Below are 5,707 nucleotides of genomic sequence, written 5' to 3'. Positions count from 1 at the left end.
AATACATTGAAAGCTTAAAAAAATTTCTAACCCAACCCACGTTGCACTCCTAATACCAGAACCCTGAATAGCAGGAACCATGATTGGGTAATGACTCTAGACAGATTAATGAGCATAAAAACAAAATATTTTGTAATAAGATGAATGTCGAGTGAATAATCAAGAGTAATTTTGAACATCTCCATCCAGATGAATTTGAAAGGTTGAGGCATGAAAGTATTGGAATGCTTTAATTAATGCCCTTTCTCTCTCTCTCTCTCTGAAACACATGGAAAACATGTTAGGTGCAGATGCATGCTATTGTTGACTGGGTTTTAAAGTGCTTTGACTTTGTGCCCACGGCCATGGGAGGGCTGAACTGAACTTTCAGCTAAGCTGGTTCTGCTGCTTTGAGGCGCATCCCAGAAAATGACCAACTGACAGCCGATTTTGCCGCTGCTGCACTTCAGCCCTCTCCCAAATGGGCACTTTCATTTCTTACTATGACAACTTTATATGCCACATAACTTTGGTGATTCAACATTCAACGTTTTCAAGGTGATTCAAGAAACTAAAATTTGGCGATTTAAGAAACCCCTCCTCTTATATATTCTTTTTTTTTGGGAGAATGACCGATCCATCCAGGGTCAGAATTTATAGGTTTAAATTACTATCGGGGTAGGTGCCAGCTCGGGCAGGCATTGATGCATAGAATGTGGGTTGTGGCCCTTTTGAATGTTTATAGCTCGAAGTTTAAATCAGAAATATGCAACACTCGTCTATTGGTGGGAAATACCCGCCTTGTTGCCCATCAGCGTTGGACAGTTGTGGGGTTTTTTCAGCAGTTTTTGTTTTTGCTGTTTTTAAAAACCTGCCACATCAACAAAAACACTTCTTGAACATGAAAGGATTGGATCAGAATTTCTATCTGAATATTGTATGCCTTGTGAAAATATCATATCAAGTCACCATGACAAAAATATGTTTTTTAAACCAGAAGTTGGAGAACATGTTTCTGGTTTCATATTTGAAAAAAAATAGAAAAATCTACACAATCAAGAATGTTTTTTCTGAGATTTTGTTTTCAAGCAACTGTGAGGCCCAGTTTTCCTGAAACCACAACAAGTGACACCACTCAGGTTGGAGAACACTCCCTGTGTTTCAAAGGGCAGAGGATTCCTAGAAGTTGGACAGAAAATTTTCGTAGTATATCCAGACTTGTAGGTGGGGTCCAAAAAGTTGCCTGTGCATTGGTTTTCTAATAAGAGTGAGTAACAACCTAGACAATGGAGGCTGCTCTCATTCACTGGTCATGTCTTGACTGTTAACCAAATGCCTGGTTTGCTTGTTCTTTTATATGCAGTTAACTTGGTACAAAGGCAAACTTGGTTTGGATTGAGGAAGCCTTATTGGCAGTGACCCATGTAATTACTGGTGTGTAATTGTTTCTTTTTTGCTTTGACTGTCACTTGGGGTTGGGGCTACTGTACCTGAAAGCCTGGAACAAGAAATCATCTTATAACTATCATTTATGTCCATCATTATCATTAACTTGGGTTTCTCAGGAGTGTTTCCTGTTTTGAATTCAAAATCTTGGGTTGGAACTGAAACAAGTAGGCCACCAAAGCTGGAGATAAAAAAGTATTAACAGAAGGAACTATTTGTTTCTTTTTGAATCATTCAAGGAAAAGAAGTAAAACAAAATTACAAAATAAAAAAAACAATTGTGTTTTCAAACAAGGGATGGATCTTGCATTTCCACTCACATGTAGGATGATGCGATATCTCGAACATCTGAAGGCATCAAAGCCAAGATCATAAGCACAGCAAGTATGGCTATAGGGAGCAGAAGCAGCATGAAAGGTGGTGGAGGCAATGGTGGTAGTATAAGTGGAAGGATCAGCAATGAAGCTGTGAGACAGGTGAGCACAAGAAAGGATTCCATACTGAAATAACATGCCGGAAAGGACTTCCGGCTGTTCGCCGGTTTGTTCCCTTGTGATAGAGATCGATGACAATGCCTAGCGTTTTTATCAACCAAAGCAGCAGACCCTTTTGCTCTACCATCCATTACTGCAGTTCTGTGAGCCTGTACACTAATCAAACCTCCTGGCAATCTTAAGTCCACCTCCTGAGTTTCAAAGCTCATTTAAATTTTCCTCAACCAGCTATCTTCACAAAACCAGGACTGAACCTTCTTTCAATTTACGATTAGTTTGTTGGCCTCTAATCTCAATGACAGCAGTTGCTGTTGATGGAGGTCTGAAAGTGAGGGCCAATGTATGTGTATCAGATTGCTACTTGCTCAGGATTCAGGAAGGATGACCACTGGGTTCCAACTCCCAAGTCTTCAGACTTGACTATAATCAAACTCAAGGAGTTTGACAACAGGTTCAAATCAGCATGCGCCAGTGAATTTTCAAGAGGAGCTAAGCCAGAGCATCAACTTTCAGAAATGCAAACAAGATCAGAAAATGAACTCCCCAGAAGTTTGGCCTGCCATCTGTGACTGTACAAATCCTTCATAGCCATTTCGTTCTTCAACTCTAGACTTTGGATGTCCATGCTAACTCAGCCTAACTTCAACCTGTAGACCATGAAACATCATCCCCAATTAGCTCAACTAAAGTCATTTTCAAGACAAACCCAGAAAGCAGTGAAAATAAAAGAGGATTGAATCAAGAATATAGAAACTGTATATGCCTAGACAAGATTCCATTGCTGAAGATCTATTGAAGCAATGACAAAAAACCATTCAGCCCCAAAAATACACAAGCTTATGAACTTCATTTTCTTTCAATGGTGGATAATGGATGCCCAGTATTCACAAAACTAATCACCGTTCTGGACAGAAAAGGAAATGAAGAGTATGGTAAGAAAAAAAACTGAACTTATTTTTCAACAATTTAAAAAGCACAGATCAAACCCAAATGTTCCTTCAAAACTCCTGACTTGCAATCCACAACAGAGTTAAAAAGACCCACTAACAACAAAAATGGGGAAGAAAAATCATAATCAGCAAATAGATAACAATGACTCCTTCAAGAATCTCACTCATTTCAGCCCTTATGAACCTCTTTCTACAGATGAAACTTGAGAATGGATCCCACTTAACGAACTATAAGGATGAACAAACGAGAACAATCAAGCAGATAATCCTATTTCATGCTTGTAAAGAGAATGGAAGCATCAAAGCAAATGAAAGAAGGGAGAAAACTGAGGAGGCAAGGAAGAGACATATGTGCCTACCTCTAGATTTGGCACTGATATGGTTGCCTTAGGTGGTGGTGTTGATAAAGAGGCTAAGGTTTCAGGTTTCCAGATGAGGCCACAACAAACAAAGGTCCTTTGCAACACCTTTTGTATTTCAGAGCCCCCCTCCCTCTCCGGTCTCCACAAACCTTCTCTGTTTAGAACCAATTCCAGGAGTACAAGAAAAAGGATATGAAAACAAGATTAAAGAGAAAGATCCAAATGTTTTTATTTTTTTCCTTTTAAAAAGCGACAGAAGTTGAAATGGTGGTTAGAATAAATTACAATAACGAAGAGGAAGAAGGTGAAAAGGCCACGACCTTCACCCCAAGAGATATCAGATATTGATAAATTATACCTTTCCCTGTAAGTCAGTACGATGGACTGAGTCTTTCCGCTCGGCAGGCCGGAGAAAATCCCTGTTGTTGATAGTTCCTTAAGCCCTTCTGTGATCCGATGAATCAGATCTTGACTCGCTTCTCAAAGAGAAATAGTGTTTCTATAGTGACCGTAGTAGCCGTGTCAAAGTGCTCCCCTCACTAGAAAAAGAGTATATAGAAGATATTCCTCTCTCTCTATGGGGGTTGGGCCGATCGAAGCAACTATCTAGTTGGGGTGGGTGCGAGAACAAAGTATGCTCCATTTACAGAATCACTTGCTTAACCACTTGCTGAAACGACTGATGCTGGACCTTTCACTGCAGCTTATGGGTAAACAACAAGCTCTCCTGCTTCTAGCTCTCGAAATGGAAGGGATGCTCCTGCCTTTACTTCTAGGTCTATAACCGTACGAAGGGAAGCTAAAGGGTACGGGTCTCGATCCCTAAATTCAGACTCTTCCTTTCGATCACTAAAATACCAATCACGATCTTGATCACGAAACTTACAATCTCTACCATGGGCATCAGACTATGAAGAAATACCAAAGCCAGCAGGTGCAAAGCCAAAGCCAAATAGTGCCGGAACTGTTTACTACTTGTTAGGTGCTGCTGATCGAACTAATCTACGTTTGGTGGTTGATCTGGAGCTGCTACCTCTGCCCTTTCTAGTGATGGTAAACCAACCGGCTATGCCTTGACTACTGGTGCATCCGGCTCTCGATCTAGAGCTACTGGTTTAACAACTGCTATTGGTGGTTGTAGTGGTGCTTCAATAACATCCTCAATAGCATTGCCAATATCAAAAGCTAGATCGACTGCTGGTGTGGGTATACTGGTCTTGGCTATGCTTATACCTTTGCAAATATAGGATCTGTACTTGGATATGCTACTGTTGGTACTCGTACTGTCACTCTCGTATCTGCTTGATATGGATCTGTGGTCTCTACTGGTTATGCTTAAGGAACTGTAACTTAGTCAACTGGTTCTTCGTTCTTCAACTGGATAAAGGACTAGCTCTGGTAATGCTGTTGGTAAACATGGATCTACTACTGGTTCTTTGACTGGATCAACGTATGGCTTGCTCTGCTCCTGCAACCCTAGCTTATGGTGCAGGTCCTACTACTGGGTATGTGACTGGTGCGTGCTTCTTACGTATTAGCTACTTATGCTCCTATTGGTCTTTTGACTAGGTATGGATCTTATGCTGGGTCTTGATCTAACACTGGATTAGCTGCTAGGTCTACTGCTTGCTTTGCTCTTGCCATCCTTGCCTCTGTTGCTATTAGGGCTGGTTCTCGATCTGGAACAACTGACTCTAGTACTGGTGCTTGCTTTGCTTATTGCGTATATGGTTTTCGGTTGGCTCACTCTTTCCGTTCGCAGGGTCACGCTCACGAACGTCAGAATCAGGCTCTCGATCACTACTCTCAGAATCTGGATCTCGACCGAAACAAGCAGTTTGATACCCAGCGGATCCCGCAGAGCCAGTAGCTACGCTAGAAGTTTTTCCTGTGTTTGTTGTTGTAGATTCCGTGAAAAATAAAGCAGCAGCGATTGTTTAACTGACTGATCCAGTTACAGTGCCAAAGCGAGCAGTTCCATACCTGAGAGCAGTTCGATAGCTCGTTGCCCGTTGAATAACCCATTTAAGTGGCCGGTAGCGGGGGCAACAAAGGCATAGGATCCTGTTGATTCCGCGGTCGATTATGTTGCTTACGAGTTTTATTATGCCGTTGATTCCGCTCTGGATTCTTTATGGTTAAGCCACTGATGAAGCCATGCAGTCGTTTCTTATGTTTTTTCTTTTGATTTCCGGAGGGAGCGCTTGTCTCATTATACGATGCATAGGTGACTACCCTGACTAATGTTGTTCTCACCCTGACTGTGGTATATAGTATCTATAGCGGTGCAGTGGTCACCATCCGGGTGGGGCCTTGTCCGATATTGGGTTCGCTAACCAAGGAAAGGTGCATTGCAGTGTACTTATTTGTCCGTTGGCTTGTTCTGTTTCGCCGCAAGGCGGGCTGACTAAATGTTGCCCTATATTTTTAGTCTTGTTCTTTATGTCTTATGAGATACTACGGAGGGACTTTCGAT

The 5,707-nt window shown here is 41.6% G+C and overlaps 1 long non-coding RNA gene across 1 annotated transcript; it reads right to left on the bottom strand.

Annotated features, from left to right (window-relative positions):
* Nucleotides 1–1,577: 1,577 nt before the first annotated feature.
* On the bottom strand, nt 1,578–5,479 carry LOC148873536 (uncharacterized). The gene is made up of 4 exons (XR_016109331.1): nt 5,215–5,479; nt 3,590–5,119; nt 3,229–3,385; nt 1,578–2,566 (listed from the first exon to the last, which is right to left on the bottom strand). It is a non-coding gene; the product is annotated as an uncharacterized LOC148873536 (long non-coding RNA).
* Nucleotides 5,480–5,707: the final 228 nt, after the last annotated feature.

The sequence above is a fragment of the Nelumbo lutea genome, chromosome 1, assembly GCF_056320005.1.
Source record: "Nelumbo lutea isolate HS-2025 chromosome 1, American lotus-T2T, whole genome shotgun sequence".
In the NCBI taxonomy this organism is placed as follows: Eukaryota; Viridiplantae; Streptophyta; class Magnoliopsida; order Proteales; family Nelumbonaceae; genus Nelumbo; species Nelumbo lutea.
The sequence above is the reverse complement of the archived record's forward strand: the minus strand, read 5'-3'. Positions and strand labels throughout refer to the sequence as shown.